The sequence below is a fragment of the Haliaeetus albicilla genome, chromosome 6 (assembly GCF_947461875.1).
Source record: "Haliaeetus albicilla chromosome 6, bHalAlb1.1, whole genome shotgun sequence".
Taxonomy (NCBI): Eukaryota; Metazoa; Chordata; class Aves; order Accipitriformes; family Accipitridae; genus Haliaeetus; species Haliaeetus albicilla.
Window position 1 is genome coordinate 26,677,953 of NC_091488.1, and position 27,178 is coordinate 26,705,130.

A 27,178-nucleotide genomic window follows, 5' to 3' on the forward strand; every position below is an offset into this window, starting at 1 on the left:
CCAAGTGTTCTGTGTCACCAACTGCTGCTCGGCCTCAGCTGTTCAACTTTTTAGGAACTGTTGCTTTCAAGGAGGTACAATAGGGGACTTGGTGCTGGTTTTCCTGTAAACACATTGATCAAGTGCCAATTATCAAGATTTGTTTATAACATAACAGCTCATAACTGTTAAGGGGGCTAAAAATGCTACATGCTTGTTAACATATGTAAAACCCAGAAGGTGATAGGGTTATCCGTTTAAAAGAATCCACTAATCTGCTTAAGAGTTCATAACACAAACACTAATGATACACAGACAAGTCACAGTTTACTGGTCTTAAAAGGTCAATAATACCTAGTAATTCCATTTAGGAATTTTTTAGGTAATTTCTGCATGCGTACTGACTCACATGCATCCTATATGCTAGTTACTTATCTGTTGCAAATCAGCCTTATCCCATCAACTCAAAAAATATTTCATTAGCTGGAGCTAGGCTGATGCTTTTGTGATAGTCTCCTTCCTGCAGATGCCTGCAATGCCAGACGGTCACTGTAAGGTTACTGAATTCAATGGAGCAAAGCTGATTATCACCAGCTGAAAGCTCGGTCCTTCCTATAAGCATGACCAGTTACTTTGGGTATTTTCTTTAACTGTATCCTGAATACCTTTAAAAAGTTTAACAAAAGTTTCGTGCTTTTTACAATGGGCTCTAAAACATTAAAAATCTCTATAAATGTTTTAAAGATTTAACAAAGCCAAATAAAAAAGAAATCTCTGCAGGTTCATCCATTCATATTCTGAAGTTCCCTGTGGGCACACTGCTTCATAGAAACTCTTTTCCCAGGGTAACAGAATATCCTTTTAATGGCAAAAAGCTGTATTGTTATTCTTAACTCTTAGACCAATGTTTGCTTTAGTTACATCATAATGAAGCCCCTTTTATGAAATCAGCTGGGAAAAAAAAAATCCCTATGGAACTGTAACAAACAGTTATGCCACCTGGCTCACTAATTTTAAAAGATCACAGTTATTTTTCTGATAAATCTAGTGTGATGCCTATAATATACTTTCAAGTAGCACCAAGCAGAGCTGTTGAACTTTGCTTTTCAAGTATCTTCTTTTCTTTTCTTTCTGCTGTTTTGCCTCGAGGTCTCTGAACTTTGGAGAGTATATGAAAGTCCTCAGAATCCCCACTATTTTCTTTCTCTTTCTTCTGTTACTAGCCATCTTCTGGGTTACCACTAAGAAAGCCATACTGTTGTAAGCCAGCTGTGGGTGCTTCACTGTCTCTTGACAGTCAGTGGCCCAAAGAGCCGAGCAAACACGACTGCTATTGAGCTCCCTTTAGGGTGTCCAAATATCGAAACATCTTTCAAATGACCAGTAATAGAAGTAAAATGCTGATACTTAAAGAGAGACTTCATTAACTTATTGCTCTGAATATCTGAAGTATAAGTAATATGTAAAACCATAACATACTAGCTTTCTTATATTGCTCAAGCAACTCAAAATCTAGTATACCTATAAATCCCACTGACAGATCTCACCAGAAAAGAGACTATCTGGATGCATATATCAGAATTTAGAAATTCAAATGCCATCTTGTACAGTTATGATTTGATCATCTGAGTGAGAGATCTACATGTCCTACTGACATACTCCAGTTTGAAAACTAAGAGCACAAAAATAAATCTTGAGGCTATTGAAGTCAATGGACAAATTTTCATTACTTTCTAAAAGGACAGGATCAGGCACATTGCAAAACCACTGTAGAGAAACACATAATACCAAGTAACAAAAGCTACCCTCCATTTGGCTTCAGACCACCATATAATGACCAAAAATATTTGTATTTCTTTGTTGAGAAAATGTATATCCTATTATTTTAAAATAAGCTCCAGCATATCTTTAGTATATCCCACTACTCCCCAAAAGAGTTTGTGTTTAAAGAAAAATATTTTCCTTCCTTTTGTACAATGTGTTTTAATACTGTGTTAAGCTGTTAAAAAAAGACATTATAGCCTTCCTTAGGTTCTCTTCTTGGTGGCATTGCCACCACTGAGTTATTATGTAAATTTTTGCAATCTGGTTAGCTCCTTCTGACTCTTTTCTTAACAAAAGGGGTCTGCAAGTGCTAATCAAAATGTTGCAATTTACATATTAATGAAGTTTTCATAATGGCATTTGCTTCATATGCAATATGAATGGCATGGAGACTTTTCACTCTTCTTTTGAGGAACCATTACATTTTGATTTTCTGAGGTACATTTGAAAACAAAGTGTAAGTGCATCACAGTGTATCTCTATATATCAATATTTCTATATGTCTTCATTATCAGTGATATACTCGAGCATTTGAAGCTTAAACATAGCATCACTTGTGCCTGCAGACTGTCATTATTTACTCACATTCCCTTGAACACTTTTGTTGCAATCATTCAGCAAAATACTAAAGGCACACTTTTCTGCTGAGACTGCTGAGCTCAAATAAGTAGTTAATCATTTTTGTGGTTTAAAAAAAAAAAAGAAAAAAGAGAGGGAGGGGGATGATGAGAGAGGGAGAAACATAAAGTTTTAAAAATACCACAACCCACTCCTATGAAGAGTTGAAAGGTAAAAAATTGCCCTGCCAGGATAAATATCACGTTAAAAAAAGCTGGATAGGGAAGCACATTGAGGTGCTATTTTCCATTCTATTTTGCTGTTATTTCAAAATATGGTGACCACACAAACTGTGCTCAGTATTAGAAGTTTAGAGCTTTGTAATTAATGATCTGGGATCACATCTATCTGCGAAACAATACTGTATCAAATTCTGATTTCAGTTGAATAGCTAAATGTGAACAAGATTATGTCCCTTAAATTCCTGATGGAAGTTGTTAGGGAATACCAAACAATATGTGGCGTTCCAACTGACAAATTTTCATATTCCATATTAAATTGGAATCTCCAATTGTTTTTTTATAGATTCCAATCAAGGGATCTTGTTTAGCTCTTTTCAGTTAGATTGAAAAGTTCTTTACCAAATTTTTCTTCCTCGCTGAATAAAGGACATGAGGTTAAATGTCTGTTTGCTAAACTAAATAGATCATGTGGAATCCCTCAAAACAATCCATTTTCTTTAACCATTTTTTTTTATTCTTATTTGAACCTTCTCCAGTATTTAACTATTTTCTTCAAGAGTTGACTCTAAACTTGAGCATTCCAGAAATGTTTATTCTCAGTGGTAGAAAAATCTATACTACTCATCAGCTTCCCAGGTTTCTGCTCTAAACAATCCCATTTGGCATTTTTTGGCCATAATTTCTAGTGGGAGCTCATTTTCAACGGGATAACCACTGTGACTCAGCTTCCTGAATTTGTAACTCTGTGAGACTTTTTTTATGATGTTCTCAACACTTCAAGATAAAAGAGTCTTTGTCAGGGTGAGAGCTAATATTGGATTACTTCCATGCTGCACGCAAAATATTTTGAGCTTGTAACAAAATGTATAGATGGCAATCTTTAAGATATTTGAATCTTATAGCATGAAACTTTAAACATTACTCAGATTTAAGACCCAACAGAACACAGATTTACCTGGTTTTTTAATAAAACAGTTTCAGTGTAATAGATGTTCACAGTACTTTACTGTCATCTCTGCTTGAGGATAAGTTAGTGCTTTATCTGAGAACACTGGCCCAGGAGATTACAAATAATTTCTCTCCAAATTTTCAAGAACAAAAAATGAGAAATTATATTTTTGTGCAGAATTTCACTCCTTCTCTCCACTTACTCGCTCAATCCACAGTTTGTCTTTTAGGGTCTAATCCAAAGCCAACAGAGCCAACATTAACCAGGAATGGAAAATTTGATTTGCACAGAGCATGCTTTTTATCATTGAAAAAGAGACCTAGTAATAGGTGTATCTGAAGCTTCATGACAAATACCTCAAAAGCAGACTGAAGACATGTAGGAATTATAGAGTGATATTAAGAAAAGGATAATTTACACTGAATTTCAGGAAAACACTAGAGAATGAGATTAATTCAGCTACACAGAATATTCCCAGGGGTGTTGGTAAATGTTTCATTGCTTTGGGTATTTAGAACTAGGGCTAAAGAATAAATATCTTTTCTTTTTTAGTTCAAGGCATTTGAAACTGAAGTCATGCTCATTTCTATTTTTTGTTCTTTTTTGAAACTGACATATGATCAATATTTTTAATTTACTGAAATAGTGTTTGAAAAATGATAGATTTCAATAACTGTTGCAATCATATTTTCACTAAGCAGATCAGAATTAAACCAGAAAGAGCACAAAATAGTCAGTCAAAATGTAATAGTAAGAATTTAATTCTATGTTTTTAAAAGTATATTTTTTCAACCAGAAAACCCACCCCATATGAAAACATAGAGCACCTATATTTAGAACGAAATTAAGCAACGCTTTGGAGATCATTCCTGCTCTTCGCACTTCCTATCCAGTTCTCAATATTTTATTCCCTGAAGGGAGAGGCAGAGACAATGTACAATGCCAGTCACCATGCCAGTGTCTCATATTGCTGTGCAGGGGAAAGATGGAAAGTTTTTTTGTGTACCTCTTCTCCTTGCCAAGACATCTTATAACCCAACCAGAGACAGCCAACCCTTCCAGCCATGTGAAATTCTTACCAAAACCATCATAAGATTGAGGGCCATTTCACACATCCCACATACTTCAGAGACCAAAGAGATGATCTCTGAGAGGGGTTAACTGAAGCACAGCCGTTGAAGAAATTGCACTTGAGCAGTTCATAAGCTGCATGCAACTCAAGAGTTGCAAGTTGGCCATCCTGATCTAACTCACTGCCAGCATCTAAAGCAGGAAATAAAATTACGAGTATAATTCAGCACAGGTATTGCATACAATATCTGATAAGAGAGAAGGAAGCACGCACTGAAAATACAGCTTTTAAACTTGATTTTTCTTCATAAAGCCTTTAGGAGATTGATTCCAACAATAGTATAATTTCTATGAAGAATTCTCGCAAGATGTTAATCCATCCTCATTTTATGGTCAGTTTATTTATCTTTGAATTAAATGATACAGAAAATTACTTTTGTCAAAGGGTTTAGTGAGGAGAATTTTCTCCCCTGTAAAGAGAGAAGTTCTGGTGTTTTAGTGGCAGGTGAAGAAAAACTGTGGCTTTCTTTGCCATTTAGAACCAGAGGGGAGATATATATATATACACATATATGTATATATAGCAAAACAAAGCACTGCTTGGGAACTGAAATATGGTGTTTAATACTGTTAGAAGAGCCAGCTCACCTTTTGTCAACACTCCCCTTATTCTTTTCCAAGCAAATCTCAGGTACAGCCGAGGAGCTATGTCCTTCCAGAGCTGGTATTGGTAGGCAGCTTGCATGCAGCCAACCTTGGTGTGAGGATAAGGTATTTTACAAGCAAAGACTTGGATCATTGTCTGAAAGCTGGCATCCGTGCCCAGGAACCCTCCTGTTCACACTCAGTTTACTAGCACAGATATAAGCATATAGTTCTTCCAGGGATGAGAAGGGTGTGGGAAATGCTGGTTTATTTTCATAAAACTTACCTCACACTTTTTTTCTAGGATTCACCCACCTTTTGAGCAAATCAGGTGTTTTTTTCCATCTGTGATGTACTCCTGAATTCTTTTTGTTTTTTCTTCATTTTTTATGCATTTGGTGGCTTTTTCAAATACATCCCAACTGGAACAAGGGTTTGCACGAATGCTACGAAACAAAGAATTAACCTTCTAAAGTAGATTTCACTCTGATTCTATGCAGTGGTGGAAGTATTATTCTCAAAACAGAAAGGCTCGTTTTGAGGCATATCAATAATCTTTTGCAGTTGTTTTTTTATTCCAGAAGGCATAGCACATATTCCAAATGCTGGAAAACAAATGACAAACCTTCTGCTGTGAATGACAGGGAAACATCAAACACGACAGTATAGGTACTTGGAAAAACAAAACATAAAGTCTTTTGTGGAGAGTTCTCAATCAAGTATCCCTAAAGAGAACAAATTCATTGATCCATACTGTCTCTGTTACTTCTTATCCCAGATCAAATGGCCCAACAGAATTCTTTGTACAGATACTTAAAAAGACATTACAGTAAAAATGATTTTGAACCCAGCAAAACTGCCTTGCAGATTTTCTATTTTTGTACAGATCTGCACTACTGTCTGCCTCTCAGAAAACTCCAGCAGAGTTACTTCTATAACATCAGTTACCTATCAGATTTGATCTGCTTAGAACAGATTTACCAAAGAAGTGGAAGCAGAGCAGCAAAAGGTTTAAAAGCATTCCCCGGGAAATATACTCTACAGGGCATCAACATGAAATTACAGGGGAGGAAGGAAATGGGAGAGAAGCATATTTCTAGGAAGGTGTTGCATCTGTGACATGCCTGGCTGAGGTATGGGAGCGAACAATAAAGATCCATGCTGGCCAGCTGTTACCCAAGAAAGGCTCAAATAATTTAAGCACTCCATTTGTGCGAGTATTGTAAAGATTAAAAGGTGTGTGGTAGAGAAGCAGTAGAAGTGGCAGAGAAGAGACAGAATAGTGGGGTATGGTGGGAAACCTGGATCTGTAGTGCTGAGAGGAGCCTGGCTGGTAAAAGCAAAAACCCTTGTTAGAAACTAACGAGCCTCTCCAACTTTAGGAATTACAGGATATTGTGGTATGTGTAACCAGTTCTGTAAAGAGTTGCAAGGGAAGATAACATAAACCTGGACCACCTATGTTGACAGTTTTCCTTGCCATGGGAACTTTATTCCCCACTAAGTGTGAAAACACATCTAATATCAAATCCACCTCTGGAATAGGAATTTAAAAGTTGCCAATAAACATATTGCTTACCTCTATTACCTACCCTTCTTACCTTGTAAAGATAAATACATGATTTGAAACTAGGTGCCGTGGCATCGGAATGAGTCCTAGGTTCTTCTCTGCTTTTACTTGTAATGAAAGACAATGCCATGCTTCAATGAAATTAAGTTTGGAGTCCAGCCAGAAACTTCTTCTGTGCTGTAATTTCATTTCATTTAAGAGAAAGGTGCTTTTAGTTATAGCATTGCAGATATGGCCAGGAACATGAAGAAGAAAATATGTCATTGCCTCACAATTAGAAACAAGCAATAGATGTCATTGTTCTAGAACTACTAGGATACTGTATAGTCTTGGGCTGAACAGCAATGGTAGTCTATTAATATACTCTCCTTGTAAATTAGCAGAAGTTCTCGTTTTCACATTTTAAAATTCGGCATGTCTAATTTAGGAGCAGTGAGGAAATATGGAACAAAATGTCAGTGGGGGAAATGTGATGTTTGGCATTTATGGTAAGGATTTGAAAAAGACAGTTTACCTGGAACCCTGAATGAACAGGTTCAGTTTAAAGCATTTGTCAATCTCCCAGTTTTAGCTGGGAAATACAGCCCTCTGACTTGGCTCTACATTTCAAATATATGAGCAAGCAGAGAAGTATTTGGGGTCCATATGTCTGGAGACCAGTTACTGTCCAAAACAATCACTTTCTCCTCTTTTTCTAACACTTACTTCCCAAGTAAAGCTAAAAAGCCTATTTCAAGTCACCTCACACCAGCTGTTAACAGAAATTTCTTGCTTTTCTATGGTATTTGTGTTGGAAACAATTGCCAAGGTGTCCAGACTGTTGAATCACAGGGAAGTTGAGATTTAACCTTGGCAGAAGGCCATGTGATTGACATTTCCACTGCCAGAGTTTGTCCAAGTCATTTCAAGAGCCAACTAGATTTCATTTTACCTTATCTGTGGGTTATCATTCTTATAAGAATCATCTCATTCCGGCGGGATCTTGATTTAAGGCTTTAAAAGTCAGCTGGGCTCAAACTGATTTTGCAAGGTCACAAACATTGCAGGTTTGCTCCATAATAAGGAATTAGAAGATTGAGTGCCAGTCCTTTCAAGGTCCTAGCAACAGTTAGATGTGCCTCTCAGTCTCATTCTCAATTAAGGCAATTTTTAAGGCTGTCAGCAGCTCACAATTTTATCTCATGGTTCTCACTTCAATATTTTTTCCAGGTGCAGAATCCTGACAAAAATTTGCTTCCCTTCCATTTGCAAGCTACTTGGACAGCCTTCTTTGTGTTATATTTAGTTAAGTACATATTCCAAATTTTCACCCAAACAAATAAAATTTCCCTTTCCAAAAAATGTCTGCTGCTGTAATTCACTATATCTCAACCATAGGGGCACATAAGATGCAATGCCTGCTTGCACCATGCTTGCATATGAAGGATCTGCCGTGCAAAATTGTTACCATGTTTGATTTAATTAACAATTGTTTTATTAATTGACAATAATTAGTTATTGTCAAATATATTGCTGCTTTTTACACTAAGCCATTCCCCAGGGAATGAACTGAAGCAATGAACTGTTGGCAAGTAATCACAGGACATAGCTTTAATGGGTTTACTATGAAAACACTGTGAGTTAACATGCAGATTTTACCTTTCAATATACCCCTTTGGCTAGTGACTTTTTTATTAATTTCATTGAAAGAAGGTAGCTCACACAAAATGCTAGGCAAGTAGTCATCATGTGTGAACTGCCCCTGAGATGCAGAAGTCTCACTGCAAGTGCAGCTCAGAATTGATGCAGACTGCATGCATATGAGCAATAAATGTGATTATGGGGTCCTGGAGTGCACTTCCTGTAGGTTAGTCTGTCTAAGTCCGATCAACTGTATGGAGCAAGCACTGCATGGCTAATCAGTCCCAGAAATGTGAAACACTATTAATATGTCATGTTACATGAGCACCTTCTTCTGTGTTTGCAATCTGACACAGAAGTCAGAGAGCCTTTTACCTAATAGAAATTCTTTTTTTTCATTTTTAATTTCTAGTATCGGATAGCAAATTTTAGTTGGATGTCTCATGCCGACATGCAGCTCTACGTACATGAGGTATGTTATGTGAGGTAATGCCATTTACAGGGGAGAAAAAAGACAATCCTGTCAAACCTTAACGTCTGAGGTAGCAGCTACCAGTTATTTTTAAATGTCTTAGTTTATCTTTACCATTGCTAATTTTTACTGCTAGCTGTCTCCTCCTTTAGTTGTCCCACTAATTGCTACACATAAGATGCTCTTAAGAACAAAAGAAAAGAAACTGTAAGGAAATGTTTTATTAACATTGTTGCAGAAACTTGAAGGAATGAGGCAAATCTGTATAATCCAAATTACTGAAAAGATGCTCTTTAACCAAAGGAGCCAAGAAGCTACATAAAGTTTTATTTTAATAACGACTGTGAAACATCACAATAATTACTACTACTTACTATTTGCATTGCAGTAATATCAACAACAAAAAGTTACAAATCCTTCCCCCCAGAGCTTTGGTCCCAGTCCAGCCATGCACTTAAATAAATATACAGCTTCAAGTAAACCTACTGAACTCAAAAATGCAACTCACGTGCTTCAAGTTAAACAATGTGTTTAATGACTTTCCTGGGTCAGGAGCTTAAAACCTATGAATCTCTTTTTGGAGCTCAGCAATGTTCAGCTATGAGATGCTTTATCTAATGAAGAATAAAAAAGGAAGCTTCATTTGTATTTTTCCTTCAGTCTTTTCCAGTAAGAGTAATTTCCATTTAGTTAGCAAATGGCTTCCTCCTAAAAAGTGCCCCACAAACATACATGTCAGGGACTTGTACTGGATCATAAATATAACTATGCATAATATAGCCACCCAGGGATAGTCCTGTTATTTATTATATACCATAAAGAACATCTTCTTCCCATCACTTTGAATTATCCTTGATGTCAAGCTATGTACCTTCAGCAGGGCACTACTCTTTTGTTTGAAAAGGTCACTGAAACCAAATACGATGAATGAGCTGAAGTCTGGCCAGTAGCTTGTATTGCAAACAATAGCATTTCAATTCCAATTCCCCTATGGAGATGCCTCTATAGCTTGCTTGTCTTTTCCAGTGCCATTACATGCAGTCAGGAATCCAAGGACCGTTAAACAATAAAACCCCCTTTTTGTCACTTGTATCTTCAATTTCCTATAGCTGTTATTATTTGTCATCCATTTCCTCTTACTCACACAAGCATGCACTTTAGCCTACTTATGGCAGCTTCAGAAACTGAGGGGCTATCAAGGCTGTATTCACTATTACAAAGTTTTCTGAAGACAGAAATGTTGCAAACTTCCTGGATGCTAATAAAAAAATAATAATTTTGGTGTTCTAACTAAATAAGTCAACTGACATTTTCATCTGGTCCAGTAACATGACAGCTTCTGATCCTATTGCAAACAATTCCTTAAAATTTGCTTTGCTTACAGATATGTTACCAGTAGTAAACTGTGCTAGAATGATCAGTATTACAAATAGCCAGTGTTCATCAGTCACATGGAAGAAGTAGTCCATACTTACAAAACCTGAAGATGCTATTAGGTGGGGTTCAGGCCAGAGACACTACATGGGAATACAACTGGTTGAGTATTATAAGCATTTTCACATCTCTCAGAGATATTCTGTACTTTCTTTTTGATCAGATTCAAAAATCCTTTTAGTTCAGTGTGTGTCAGTCAATAATTCATACTCATGACTAAAACACAACTACTCAAGGATTTTAGTAAGAGACTTGACTGACACTAGATGTAATTTGACAGGGTGAGGTGCAGTGTCTAACTGGGTCATGAAGCCTTTGTAGGGTAGCTATTTATCATCATTAAAGGATTTTTGTATCCTCAGTGAGCCATATACTATAGAAAGTAGAAGTCAATGTGTGCAAGCAGCTGGAGAAAGCTCAGGATGTGGCAAAGCAAGAGGAATGACAAGCTCCATGTGTAACCTCCTGCTCAGTGTAGTCCTCAGCGGCAAAGGCAGGCTCCAACACTTAGGAATCACTTTCTCAAGTGAAATCACTGGCTGAGTCATCACGCTGTATTTCCAGAATTACCTTGATATTTTGTTTGTGTGTTCCTGAAACATACTGCTTCCTCAGGCACAAACCCTGATGCTGCATGAGAAAGAGCCCCAATTTAAGAGAAAGGGAACACATTATCAGGTAGAATGAATAACGAGTAAGATATTTATATGAATAACAAATAACTTGCTAATAGTCTGTAAGTCTGATTTTCCAGACACTACAGTGAATATTTATAGATGAATCTGGCTTCTAACTGAAACAGTAATCCTGCAAGAGTCACTTAACTCCAGGATTACTATTGCACAGGTAGCAGTCCTTGACCAAGAAGATGCTACACCTGTTGAACAGCTATATGTTCAGTACTCTACAAACTTGTGAGAGTGCTGGTGAAGGTGAAAGTCTTCTGAAACCTCAGTACCATTCTGCTGTTTGACAGACAGAGAAAACCCCTTCCTCAAGACCCGTGTAAACCATATGTGATGGTGTGCTCCCCTCCCCCACCTCCCGCAACCTGACCTGTATTTCCCATAGCCCTGCTAAAGTGATAACCACCAGTGGTGGTCTGTCGTGATGGCTCCATCTGGCTCAAAGTGGATTTGAGGGAGACAGATAACAACACAATAGCCAAGGGCTAAATTGAACAATGTGCCCACCTAACCACAGTGCTGGTCAATGTCTGACTCAAGCCAGATCTGGAAGAAACTAACACCTGTAGTCAGTATGTAAATATGACTATGAGTCAATCATCTTACTCCATAAATAGTGGACAGCCCAGGGCCCACTGAGTTCTCTGCACAGCAGTGGGCTGCACACCAGGATATCCCCTTGAGTAGGGACACCTCTCAAGGTTACTCCTCAAGGTTGAGAGATTCCTTGCCGCAACAGAGTCTTGATAAGTGATTCATAGCATGCTAAACTTTGAAATCTTAGCTAAGTGATATAAAGGATTGATTATGCATATATAATCCTTTAGACATAAACCATTGACCAAGTCAGGGACTGGGAGTGCATCCAGACACACCTAGACTCCTCTCTGAGAAGGAGTTTAGAATGCAAGGGGGTCCTTTCTGAACCTCGTGACTTAATGGGAGGGTGTCCCTGGCAGTTTTGTCTGACCCTGTCCTCTATGCAGCAAATATCAAGTGAATCTTGCCATCAAATCTTGTTAAACCACTGTTGCATTTACTATCAAACTTTGTTAATCACTGTTTTATGTCAATAAACATATTGCTACTTCTCTCTTACGAATGAAGTGTGTCACTCCATCTGTGACACCATATCATCAGGCTTTTAGAAAATTTACTGAAGAGAAGGAAAGAAAAGAACTGAAAAAAAGAAATACATCATAAAGATGATTACAAGCAAAATCTGTCTCAAAATCTAAATTACTTTGACATATTTGTTTGGACGCTTCTGTTTGGCTGGTCTTAATCCAGGATCGTATTCCTTTGGTAGTAACCTTTTCACTGATATTTTCCAGAAACTATTTGAGCAATTTGAAAACCACAAAATCATCACACAAAAAAGTAGCACTACCTCTGATGAAGAATAATTGACCTGAAAGCTTCAGTCCCGCTTTCAAAAGTGATGTGTAATATGTCAAAGCCAGAAGCAATGTGTTTCAGCAGCATCTGATGTGAGGAGCCGAGCTGTGGCCACGCAGAGCCCCACAGAAGGGGCAGCTCATCTTACCCCTCTGCCACAGCCAGAACAGAGGAAGGGGCAAGCACAAACCATATATCTAGAAGCATCACCTCATGAAATGGTGGGAACAGGCTCAGTCTTCAAAGGAAAAGGATAAGAATATCTTTGCCTTCTTCACCAAGGTAAGTACTTCATGAAATTAATCACTGTCAAGGGTGAAAATGATATACATTAAAAAAATAAAATTATGTCAATTCTTTCTGTACTGAATGCAGACAATACCACATAATAAAAACTGGGGAAAAAATTGACAATTGAATTAAGCAATACCAGACTCTTATAAATTTATGTTACTTGTCTCTAAAGAAATTAAGTACCACAGCATGCTCCATCAATGACCCTACACATTTTTGCTAATATTTTTCCATAATTGATGTCTCAGACCTATCTCAGACTAATGACATTATGTTTCCAGGTTTCTAGTGCTCTCATCAAGGAACTTGGAAAGTAATTTACCGAAGACTTCATCTGTTTCTGTCTTCATTTTCTTGAACTTTCATAGCTATTAATTATTTGCATTCTAGTATTTCTCTTTCCTCAAGAAACTAGACATTTTCCTTTATGATCAAGTCTACATCATGAAGACCATGGCCCTGAATCATTTAAGTACATAAACTTGTTCTCAGCTTCAAGTAGATGAGTGGTCTTTTGAAACTGCTGGAAACATTTATAATTTTAAGTCATATATGTGTTTTACAAGCTGCCGTCCAAATTTTTTCTCTTGAAGTGTACAAGTCAGCCAGTGGCAGGAGCACAGAAGGAAGGATGGAAGGACAGAAAGAAGGCAGGATAGAAGGAAGCCCATTTGTAGCCTAGGCATACAGGTTGAGTTTTGTATGACATGAACATGAATGTGGTCTCTCTCCTACTGAGTGTGACCAGGTCCTCGCCTCCTCAGATATCCCAAATTATTCCACATGTTCCTGGTTCCTACAGGAACCCCAGACCCCATCCTGCAAACTATTCCAGTTAGGTGGAAACCTGTGCCACAGCTGGCTTCACTGTAGCTGGGAAAAGTGCCTGCCAGTGTGGAAGGGTTTGTAAAACTGGAGGATTAATTTCCTTCCTGTTCTCTTACTTTGCTGCTCCATTTTGTTATGTCCCCCTGCCTATAATCAGAATTAGGCAATCCAATAAGAATGGGAACAGAGACACAGAGAACTGTCAATCAAAAAGACTTTTAATTTCACCAGTGCTACCAATTCGCTCTGCACCAGCCTTAGCTCATCTCTGCCTCTGCTTCCCTGTCTCTAAAATGGAGTTACGATTACTCCCCTGCATCTGTTAGCACGTAGTGCAGAGCTCTGAATGTGTTAAATGCAATGCTAAGTGATGATAATTGGTTTAATTAGGAAATGTAATCCTTGCTCTGAGCAGCTTGCCATCTCCTGTCTCTTCTCAAAATCTGTTATTTTATTAGACTTTTTTTGGTTCCCCAATCTCCCTTTTAAGTAGATCGCTTTCCCATTTTGTTTTTCATTTACTGTAGAAACAGCAGCAGAATCCTTTGTTAGTTGAAATACCCTTTACAATTCAACATTCAGTACTGCTAATTATGTTCTTGACTTGCTTATGCTTATTTTTAGAGATTTCCCAATCCACCCCTCACTACTTTTTGTATATAGTTTTAAAGAAGCCTTCTGTTTATAATTATTTTTACATTGCCACTTAAACAAACTTGCATCTGTTGCCTTTTTTCCCCTCTAGACTGAACCAGGATGGATTTTAATTGCATCACCAACTGTTTCTAAAACACTTCCTAGAGTCTCCACTAGATTCCCTCTGCATAATAAAATCTTGACCAATAAAGTACTAACCAAAACCTGTTAGGGCATTTCATGTTTTCTCAAACTCAACTTTCCTGTGGTCCAGAATGCTCGCTTTGCTTCCACCAACCCCCAAGAATATTTTGAACTAATGATATTGTAATGCCCTGGGTGTTTCTTTGCTTCAGTCCTGTTAATCATACTTGGTATATTTTCTAGGACTTGGTCCAAAACAGCCTTTAACCATCTGAATGCTTCAATAAGCTGTGGAAGAAAGCAATCCTGAAATACCTCTCAAAATGTGTTCCTCCTCTTCATTTTTGTATTGAGTGGCATCCAATTCAACATCTGAGTAATTAAAACTCTGCCAGGATCAAATATCCTGCCTTGTTATAGGATTCTCCAATGTATAAAAACATTTGCTGATTCTGTGTTATTTTATTTTAACTGCCCTAGAGATGTAAACTCAGTCTGTAGCATCCTAGAATCAACTTACAATTTTATGGCTCTAATTCCTATACAGATTTCTGTATCAGCCATAATATTTCTTTTCACAAATCAATGTTCTGCCTAACCAGTTCACTTACCTACTGCTTTAATTTACTTAACCCCTTGGCAGATTCTGTATTTTTCATATTATAAGATATGTCTTTGTAAAATTATTTAAAAATGTATCCTACTTACAAAATTATAAATACATAAAAAGCATGCAAAATATAAAAGCATAATATAAGTGTACAGAAACATATTGGCAAGATGCATACAAACAACAGAAAAGAATTTGAGTAACTGCTTCAGAATTGAATTTGATAGCCATGCGAAGGTCTGCCTAACTTCCTTAGTCGAGTTACAGATTTTGTAGTCACAGGCTCATGATTCTCCCTTGCTGTCAGTAAAAATGCTGTTGGTAGAGATGGTTATCTGTTTACCCTTTCAAGTGGAAAATGGGTCTTGATAGATCAGACAAACTGAGAAGCAGAGATCAGAAAACAGTTTGATTAGATTTTTAGATCTCAGCGTCATTGAAAAATGGGGGTGCGGCTCTCGGTGCAAGGCACCAGTGAGGTTGATGGGGTATGGAGAGAGGAATACCAGCGATAAGAAAAATATCCCAGTCACTGAAGTAAGGCAGTAACTGAAAGCTGTCTCAGGCAGTGGAAGAGTGCAAAAACAGCTGGAATTGCAGGGAAGTTACCTGGATAGGTAGGATGAAAAGCCTGCACAAAATCAAGGGTCTTTGTGCAGGATTCAGCACAGAATGAGACAAATTTCAGAGGCTGATAAAAATGGTTGGAATTATGTACTCTGTGATCCCATGATTCTTCCCTAAATTAAAGCTTTTTTCTTTTTTCACTTCACCTACCATCAGCAAATATGAGAAAATTATTTTATACTCCCTTTCATTTTTACAGATACAATTCTATACATGACTTTCTAAAATATTTCAGTTGCATATTTCCCATGTGATATTCATTTCAGGAATCACAACAAACTGCAGCAGGTCCATCCTTCTAATTTCTCTCAACTCACTAATCAACCTTCTCATTATCTTCACTATCATTTGGCCTGTGCTGAATAATCATTTTCCAATTAGCCTTATGCTTCTGACTTAAATGGTTATCCAAATGCAAATAATTTAGCTCTATTCTAGCAGAACTTCCATAGTGTCCATCTTGGTTTATGACATAATTCCCTTCTTTTCTTCCTTCACTGTGTGCATCTGCTTCTTCTGAGTTACCTACAAATGGCTACAAAACCTTTAGCCACTTGGACAGTGAAGTTTTTTATATCATGTTTCTAACTGGTGTCTTCTTAGAATCCAGTGATAGCAATGGATTTGGAAATAAAGCTTCTGATGAGTTCTGAATTTCAGGGAACTATCAGATCATTCACATTAGGACCCACATGTCCCAAACTGATGGCACCACCTTAGATTTTAAAGCTTTAAAATCCCCCTGTGTTCTATGGGAGAAGAACAGCTTAGAAATACATTCAGGGAATTTCAGCACTGGGGACCCCCTACTTGGGATATCCCATGTGGGGCAGGATGAATATATGGGTTACCATTGCATTCCTCTGTAATGGCTTAAATTGAGTACAGAAAACCTATGGAAAGATTTAACATTGTGGCTCTTGAGGAACTAGCTCTTGCCCAAAGCATATTCTCCTGAGCCCAGTATCCAGCCACACAGGGCACAACTGAGATGTATAGCTGCCCTCAACTATGAGGATGCCAGACCAGCATCGGTACAAACAAAGCAGACCCAGAAATGTGTCCACTTGCTTCTTTGAACCCAATCTTCTTCACAATGATCCACCAAAACCAATTTGGTGTCTTTACATTGAAGTCAGCTCTTCTCTTGATGGCACATGGGTGCACAGCAGTGCCTGGAGAGGAGCACCAGAGGCTAGGTGGATAGGCAGCCTTTTTTTCCCTATTCCAGAGCTTGATCATCCATGGTCTACCATCCATGCTCCTCCATCACACCTCTTCACTTTATTTTGGTTTAACCAACCAGAATGCTGATAGTAGTCTCAAGTATAGTGGGGGGGGGGGGGGGGAAAAGATAAATGTCTCAAGTATAAATATCTTTCATGGAGCTTAGTTCACTTCTTCCAAAAAAAATGAAGGAAAAAAAAAAAGCAGATTGAAAAAAAATAACTGAACTTTGCCTTTAATCTACCCTAGTTAAATCAAATAATTTGTCAGGTGCTGAGAAAAATGCTAGCTGGTAAGGAAGAATCATCAGGACTCCTTCTTTGTATCACTGGCCTTTGTTTACATGATGATCATGGTGTAGACAAGACCACGGAGCTCTCAGTCTGCAGATGACCTGAAAATGACATTAATTGTCCACATTGTGTTTTTTACCTATGCTGGCAAATTATCCACATCAAGTAGATGAATACTTATAATACCAAAATGTTACTGTCCTTGAAACTCTCACTGTCTTAGTCATTTTAATTCAATGTGTACGTTGGGGTTAAGGATACAGAGAAGGAGGTGTTCCTCTGCTTTTATATTCATTAAAATAGCTGCGTATTTATTTTGATGTTAATATTCAGGCCACCTGACATTTTAGAACAAATACATATTTCTCTTTTCAAGTACAAGCTTTTTTTCTTAAAAAAAAAAAAAGAATATTTATTTTTTGTCATTTTCTGGAGGCTTTTTGAACTTTATTTTAAACAATCAGTATTTCTCTTTTCTTTTTCTCCCACAGATTTTTTTTCCTAAGTGAAAAAAAGTGAAATATGGAGATGAAAAAGAACAGGGAAGAAAAATAAAAGGAAAAGAAGAATCACCTCTGATTAAAGATGCATTGTCTTTTTTTTTCCTAAATAAGTTCCTTTCCCCTCCCTGGAATATTTAATATTGATAACAGCTTTTACCTTGATTTTTTATAGCCAAACAGAAAAAAAAAAAAAAATCCTCTTTTTAGCCTTTTGGATGGGTCTCTTCTGCAAAATACAGACACTGGGAAAAATATTTTACAAATTATGCCCCCTCTAATTGTTATAGCTGTCTTGTTGCAAAGGATGGAAGGTGCTTGTCTACCTTTGATGAAAGAAAAGGAAGGAGTGAAAGAGGAAGAAAGACATCTGGATTACCTTCACATTATACAGTATTATCGTTTGAAAGCCTTGTCATTTCAGCAAAGTTATTTTAGTTAATTCTCAATTTTCCCAAAACAGGACAACACAGTCCAGAGAGGTGGCACAGATACAGGAGGTCCCTATTCATCTTCAGCACTCTGAGTGATAAGGCTTAGCAAAAGTCTTTCTGAGATGATTAATGGCAGATTTGACTCTGGGAGGTAATTATAGGTTTTGACAAGAAGTTTGAGACTTTGGGGATGAAAGTGACTGTGAAGGTTTCACTGAGGAAACCAACCCCTGACAGGCACAACATGCTCATTACAGAAATTTTGAAAAAGCAGAAGAGATCTATAAAATAAGCTAGATACAGAGGAACATATTTTTATTAACCTCACTGCTGCTGGTGGCAGATGCATCCTCCTTGTTGTTTGGGGACTAAAGTGATTTGTAATGCCAGTAACTGCAGTCTTTTCAAGATGCAGAGGTTCATTTGCTTGTGAATTCCCTCCCATCCTCCCTCCTTCACTCTTTTTCTTTTGAGGGTTAGGCGGGGGGAGTGGAGGGAGGGAATATTAGATAAATAGTGTCATGAAAAATAAATTATGACTAATCAGAAAGTTCTTCCCCTAATGCAACTAGTTATATTTGCTGGTTTGGCTTTTGGGGTTTTTTTTGGGGGGGGGGGGTGCAGGGGGTGCAGCAGTGCTATGAATAAGAATACTTATTTTCAGTATTCTGAAATGTAATGTCTGAGAACTGGAGCAAAGCCTAATTAAAAGGACTTCCTCCAAGGAAAAGGTCCTTAAAGACAGCAGGGCTTCTGGTAGGAGCTCTTAGTGTCCACAAGTGCTTTAGTCTCTTCAGAGCAGCATCTTTCAGCTGCATCAAACTACTGTCGGGATTGACCATTATGTTACTACAACTCAAATATACACTGACCAGGCTTTTACTGCAGACTCTCTGACTTCCCGGGTCTTTTGGCAACGGAGGGCGAACAGTCTGCATCACAGAGCAGAGAGCAGAGCCCTAATGTCAATTCAGAACAGAACTTTTCCCCAAAGAAATATTTTTTTCTTCCATTGAATAAGAGCACTGAAATAGAATCCAGCTCTAGGAAAGGGCCATGAAAAGACTTATTGTCAAATCTAAATGTATTTACAATTCATACACTCCTTTATACGTTTTGCCATTATCAGGTACAGACCTTGTTTCAGTAGTACCTTCTGGCTCCTTTGTGCCTTTTTGTCAACATAAAGCAGCTGTAAACCTGCCTGCTCTAGCCAATTAAGTTGTTTTGTATTTCTGGAGTGGCACAAAGGAAACCCACCCCTCCTTCTCTGTTTGGTTTAATAAAATAGGGATATATGGGGCACATAAGAATCGCAACAGTTGGAGTGGAACAAGAGTCACGGGCCAGATTCCTGAGCTGCAATAAAACAGTAATAATCCAAGGGAGAGATGGCAAATTATGCTAGCTGGAAGTCTGACTCTGAGATTCCACAAACGCTGTTCTGTCAGAAAATAAAATTACATTATTAGGCTGCCTGTCACCAACATTCCCAAAAATATATCTTCTCAAATCATTTGTGGAAAACTGTGAAAAAGGGGCATATGCCTGAGTTAATTTTTATGAGATTATTTGTATTACTTCATATTAATTGTGAACAAATGCCCCAGTGAAGCAAGGGCTTATCAAGACAGCCTGGGAACCATCACATACCAAGAAGAAACACCCCAGACCAGGGAGTCAGCATGGGGCCATTTTTCTTCCCTTCAAAGCCTTGTTCTGAGGTTTTGAGTAAAAATCAAATCAGAAATTTGGCCTGCACTTCAGACAAGGAATATATCTAAGCTGCAACGCATAATGAAAACCTTAATAAGCAGAAGTGAGGTGAGTAGCAGAGCTGCTCCCAGCGAGGCAACAGGGATTTTGCTTTTCCAGGCAGAATTGAGTCCTTATTGTTACTATCCAAATTCACATACTCTACCGCAAACTCCGTCATGTAGATTACCTCACTATATTTAGGCACCTAACATAAGCCAAGATTCATTTAACCTAAATTAACCTACATTGATATCTGCAATGTAGAAATTTCCCCTTGAGCTAACTACCTTAGCATCGCGCTGCTTTAGGATGAAGTTTATCAGTGTCTAGAAATGCCTATTTCACTGGTGTCCTCTACATTTCAGTTAGATAAAACCTGGTATTGGCCTCCTGGTCTTCCACTGGGATCAGCAATGAGAGCAAGCAAGATGATCTAGAGAGCAATCCAGAGCATTTGTGATTGGAATTGTCCTTGTGTGTTTCCTGTCTCTCTCTGTAGTGATGGAAAGGGAGCCAAAACTGGTGGCTATTATGAAATAAACACTTTGAGAGTGAGGCTCACCTCACATAAGATCCCCAGTTACTTGTCTGGAATTAGGTAGAAGGCATCTGGGATTACAAACTTCTGTTTGACAGGGATTTGTGGATTATATATATGTTAATTTAATGGTTTGTCTTTATAGAAAATACAAGAGGAATAAGAGTAGATGCAGTACTATAGCACCTAAATTTTTCTGAGACTCTCCTATAACATTTAGTTTCACCTTCACTCCACAGTGAAAGAAGCAGCTACTGGAAGATCATCGTCTCAGGACTGGGCAGGTGAACCTCAGGAAAAGGCAGATCACAACATACAGAGTAAATGATGTAAAACACGAAGCCTCAATGGTGAACTTAGTTAAAAACCTGCAAGAGAAAAATGTTTGAAATTTTAGAGGAAGCTATTTCATTCCATATCTGCAATAGCTTTTCACAGTTGACCCATATGTTCTTTGAAAGCAACTTCAATGTTACATGCCTGAGAAGTGGCAGAAACCACCATTTACATCTGTACATAAAATGCTCATGTACGAATTGCTTGTGTTTTCATGCAGCCAGGTCACAAAGTACCATGGGATTCATGAAGCCAATTGCAGCTAATCAGGAATCAGATAAAAAGCATCCCATTTATTACAGCATTTATGTATTTTAGAGTACATAGCTCCATTTCTAAATAATCACTGTCAAGACTTAAAATAAAAACTCAGAAAGACATCTGTCAAATAAAATTTTAATAACATATGAATCAGAATAAGTTGTGGCTTATTGTTTGAATATTCCAATAGTAGAAAAGGAGGTTAAATTCAAATAAATTATTCATTGAGACTAGTTGCTCATCTCTAGTATCTCTCTGTATAATTTAAACAAAAACAAAGGTGTACCTCTGAATAAAATGAGATTTTTTTAAATACTTCCTTGAATCTAGATGATGCAATTCCCTATCTCATTCCAAAATAATTATTAAACACATGAAAAAAATTACTAATGCATAAAAACCTTATTCAATTGGCAGACGACAAATACATTATTTATTGCTTCAAGTTATTGATGAGCTTTCATACCACCTCGTCATTCTGTTTTGCTCTGTCACTCATGAGCTATAAGATCATCAGTAACTCATAATAAATAATGTATCCATAGCCAGTCCTTTGGGTAGCTACCCTTATTTATCTAGATATATGTACACAAATATGCACTTTCTCACCAAAAGTAATGGTCAGCACATTAAACAATGCTGATTTGCAAAGGTTTCAAACTTACAGGCAGAGAATGAAAAAACGGGATTGAGGATATCACAATTTTTTTTGGCTATGTATGTTTTTTCATGCTAAGAATGCGCTGCTAGAATAATATGCAAATATAGAAGGTTATAATGGATCTGTTCAAATCATGTTTACAATAATTCAAAATCATAATGAAAACCTATTTTAACAGATTTAATATAAACAAAGGGGACAAAATTAATACAGAGATTGGTATGACTATGGAGCCAATGAGCTGTACACTTCTGTTTATGGATAATATTTGTAAAGGTTAAATGGAAAGTAAATTCAAGATGTAAGTTAGTCTTATAAAAATTACAGTTACACACTTTATTGGACTGAACGGTTGTAAGTACTAAGAATAGATGGATTCCGATACAATAGCATCATTTATAATAAGGAAATCTCTAATATCTTTTCATCCTATAACACAAATATTCCTGAATATTTGCACTGAAATGCTCATGCAGAGTGATCACCAATGAAAATGCCCTTTGTTTTGACCTGCATGATATTTCAAAGTTATATACAATGCAGTTACTAAACCTTTTTAACTAGTGAAGTAAGAATTGGGTTGGTTCATGTCAACTATACAATAGTATTCAAAATAGTTAACCTGTTAACTTGAGTTCCAATTTGCATTTTCAAAAAGCAGCTGGAAGGGACCTTTTCTATATGCTTTGTCTTTGGGGAAAAAAATTGCTGGGGCCAGGTGCTGGAGCCTCCAACTCTATACGCTATGTGCTGGATTACGTATTTTTCTATTATTCTATCCACGTTGTTTTTTAATTTATTATGCACAATCAGCATTTCTAAGTGACTGAGAAGAAAACACAGGTATATTAGCTGCATAAACTAGATGACTTGATGAAACGTATAAGCAGGATGAACATGAACCATTGGTGCATTTTTTATTTTAAAAAAGCTAATATGATTGTGCAACAACGCAAACCAAGTATTTCCATAGGGAGATGCAATATTAACTATATTGTATAAGATCCTGACGACAATTTATGTAGAATACTATAGGGATACTTTGTGTAGTTCCAATCATGTACAGTCAAGGAAGACAGATTCAAACTGGAATAGAAAGAAAGAAGGGTGCCTAGGTTAATATGAGGACTAAAAGGGCTTCATTTGTTCACTTTAGAGAAAAAACTACTGTTCATGTAAGTCGATATGTATATTTTGCAAATGTGCCTCTGTGTGTGTTATGGGAAGAGAGGGATAAACATTCAAAAGAAAAGCTATTTACACTGAAAGACAGCGTAGTCTTTTGCACACAAAAAAAGAGGAGGAAAACATGGCCAGGAATAATCTTGCACGGAAAATGAGGAGATTTCCAGAGGAGTGAAGTTTTTAAGCAAATTTCTAGTAGACGTAATAGGCAGCACAAGGAGCCTAACTGAAAAGGGAATTCAGTGAATCTGTGAATGTCATTAGATAACACAAGGCAGGCTGTGGCTGCCCTTGACAACCCCAGGAACATTTCCTATGCTCTTATAGACTACCACATGATTTCTCCTGAATAAAGACTAGCACAATTACATACAGAACCACAAGGTCTCGGCTCTAAGTGAGCAGAGGAAAAAAGAAATAATTAAAAGAACTGCCTACTAAACCCAAACCAAACAAACAAACCAACCCCCCCGAACCTCCCAGCTCTCAGCTGCTTTCTCAGAGCCCAGCACTGGAGCCATATGGTTAGCACCTTATCTTAGCAAGGCACAAAGAGCAACAGTACCAATTTATGCTTTTTGCATAGCACCTTTCGCCACAACTGATAGGTGAGAGGCTGCTCACCGAGAAGTAACAAATACATATGGCTTTTACATATTAAAAGAGGTGCTTGTGGAAACAGTGACTCAGATCAACTGAAATCAATAGGTATAGTAGCTGAATACAGAGAAATAAAGAGCTGGCATGCCAAAAATCCTCAGTGCTTCCCACTGACTTCAAAGACTTGCGTTAGGAGAAGGTCCAAATTAATTTCGTATGTGTTATTAAAGTTTTCCATCATCCAAGGCAGAGAGATGCTGAGGCCCCAGGGCTGCAGTGAGCTCTACAGCGGAGTGTGTGCACAGCCACTCTGAAGCAGGGGAGGATCCAAGCACCTCAATCCAGTCGTACACAATGGAGGCCTTTGCTTGACTGCCATGTAAGGCTCAGAGGCTGTCATATGCTGAAAATCAGAAAACAAACTCTACCTTAGCAGAGTATAGCAACACAGTCCCCACATATGGGCTCATTTCACACAATGTGCATAAAGCAACCAATTACAGCAGGAAGCCAGCTAAGTGTCTGGACTTTTTTTCCTAAGAAGAAAACGAGCTAGTTCAATCCCCCACAGAATCTCATTCTTCTCCTTTTACAATCTGACATCTGCTGTCATGTCCCAGATTTTACACTAGGAAGCAGCAGCCTGGAATTTCTCAAATGTGTAAATTTTTCATATTGCACTGAGACTGCAACAGCCTTACCTAACCAACTGGATCTATCTGTCACCTGCCAAGCAGTACTTGCAATTTGTTTACAGTCAACTGCAAGGAGATATATAAACTCCCCCAGATGAGGAAGATGTTGAATTTACACAGACAAGTGACAAATGAGCTCAGAATGAGAATGCATACAAGAATAGCCTACAGTATGCCATTATATCATGACATAAATATATTACAACTACTCCAACCAATGCCCATGGCAAATGTTTCCATGTGTTTCCACCACTAATTTCTCTGTGTTGCAGGTTTTTCCTTCTTTTCTTTTTTCCTTGAATGAGAGATTCATTCTAAAGTAATAATGAATAAAAAGGTATCTATTAGAATGAGCAGACCGTACTGAATGGGTTTCAGGACAACAGTGTGATTATTGCAGTTAATGCATCTCATTTCTTGTGGATCAGTGTCCAGATACCAGTGATATGCTCCACCAGAAATATACACATATATACACCCCGTGGTAAGTTATAAGATGAGATAAACTATAATCTCACTATGTCTATGTCCTGGTTTCAGCTGGGATAGAGTTAACTGTCTTCCTAGTAGCTGGTACAGTGCTATGTTTTGAGTTCAGTATGTGAAGAATGTTGATAACACTGATGTTTTCAGTTGTTGCTCAGTAGTGTTTAGACTATACTCAAGGATTTTTCAGCTTCTCATGCCCAGCCAGGGCACCTGCCCCAAACTGGCCAACAGTGTATTCCATACCATGTGACGTCCCGTCTAGTTTAGGAACTGGGAAGTGGGGGGCAGGGATTCGCCACTCAGGGACTGGCTGGGTGTCGGTCGGCGGGTGGTGAGCAATTGCCCTGCGCATCATTTGTACATTCCAATCCTTTTATTACTACTGTTGTCATTTTATTAGTGTTATCATTATCATTATTAGTTTCTTCTTTTCTGTTCTATTAAACCGTTCTTATCTCAACCCAGGAGTTTTACTTCTTTTCCTGATTTTCTCCCCCATCCCACTGGATGGGGGGGAGTGAGTGAGCGGCTGCGTGGTGCTTAGTTGCTGGCTGGGGTTAAACCACGACAGTCTGTCATTACATCTAGACTCCAATTATAATAAATAGAATAATCTACCATAGGCACCTGTAGAGTAATACAAAACAAAGCTTTCAGTATACATGAACGGCAGCCATTCATAAAAGGAGTGGACTGTGCCTAAGTGTTAGCAAGGGATTCAAGCTTCCTTCTGTCAAGCAGCATTTCCACTTCTTTCAAAGCTTGAAAATCATGCCTCTGTAGAGAAACAAAACAGAAATCCTCTGGGCACAAGTGAAAACCTCCCTAATCCCTGAAAATGAAGCTTACATTGCAGGAGGTGTTGCATAGATCTTGGGCTAATCCTCTGGAAGTGAAGGACTAACTTTAAAAACAAGGAAAAAGTGACATCAACCATCGCAACTTCCCCAATCTCTACGGATTGTTATTGGAGATAAGACTGATCCTTGTTCCAACCTCTGATACATTTAGGAAGCAGCCTTTCTGTTTTAGAAGGGTAAACTGCTGTAGCCAACAAAATCTCCTATCTAAATACACACAACCCAGGAGTTTCCAAAAGGAGGATCCCACCTTTTCAGGTTGAAGCCCATCCCTGTCATTGACTATTCATACCTCTGCACTGTTTTACTAGGAAGTTACAATTTAGTTGACGATGGTTGAAAAAGCAACCCAACTTTGTTCAGAACAAATATATAAACCACATTTCGCTCCCAGAGAGAGCTGAACCAGGAGTCACTACCCAAATGCAGGCCAATCAGTACTGGCTGAAATCTAACCAAAGAGTTATGACTGAGTTTGTTTGTTTGTTTGTGTGTTTGTTTTAGGATGAATCCAAAACATCACATCAGGGAATGGAAAAGGCAGTGAGAAAATAATTTGTTTCTCAAAAGCACAAGTGGTAAAACCTGGAGAAGGAGAGCTCTAGATTAGATGACAGTATGAAATAGTGAACTGTAACCAAGGATAATGAATCCTAGATTTGATTCCTAAAGAGCTCAGAAGACTAAGACTTTGTCTCTTTTTTTTTTTTCTTATCAAAGGAGAATGCAGCAAGGAATTACCTGACTCCATCAACTCTTTCTATCTCTAATAAATATAATCCACAGGACACCAACTTCAGCTAACCACTTTGTTCAAAAAAGTTAATGATGTTTTCTTCTCTGTCAGTAGACATGTCGTTGATTTTTGATGTCTCATGCAACTGTTTACTAAAGGCAAAGGAATGAGAGACTTGGAATTGTCGCTGAGTATCAGACAAGACACCTTCTCTATGCCAAACATATCACCAGCTGCTCCCTGGTCTTTCTACTCTCATGTTACAGAAACATAATCAGGGAAGGTGCCTGGGACGGAGACATGGCACATTTGGACCAAGTTCTTACTGTGGTTAACCAGAGGACTGGGACTTCATATTGAGCCTTGGTGTCTATTGTCCGCTCAGTAAAGATCTGACTGTAGTTCGAGACACACACTGTGCATTATTGTTTATTTGCAGTAAAGGGTGCAGTACTTTCAAATTCTGAAACCCTTATGGCTAAACACTCAAAGAATGCAACAGAATCATCATTTCTGACACAGAAAAGCTAGAAGATAGACAGTAGTTGCCTGAAGTTACTCTAATAAAAAACAGGAATTGCACTAAGGAGAAAGAAGCTTCATTATGCCCTTATGCAATCCAGTGCATGAAGCAATTTTCAGCTTCAAGAATAACATCATTTACATTTAGCCTTGCATAGCCCAGAAGAGCTGTCCCAGTTGCCAGGCAAAACCAGGATAATTCAGGCAAGTAACCACTGTGCTTTTTTTGATACCCTAGAGTATTGGCTCCAGCCTTGCCTCCAGCTGCCACAGATCCTCCCCAGCCCTACACCACATTCACTACCTTTGTGAAGGTGTCTCAGGTACCTAAGGGCTTCTATCTAAAATGGTCTACATACTTGTGTCTAGGCAGCTGAATCCCACCTATTAGGTTTTCACTGTTTTTATGCTGGGGCAGTAAAAAAGGTTATAGTTCATGTTTCTCAACAGCCCTGGGATATGTTCTATGCAAAAAGAACAGTTGCTCCAGCTTAAC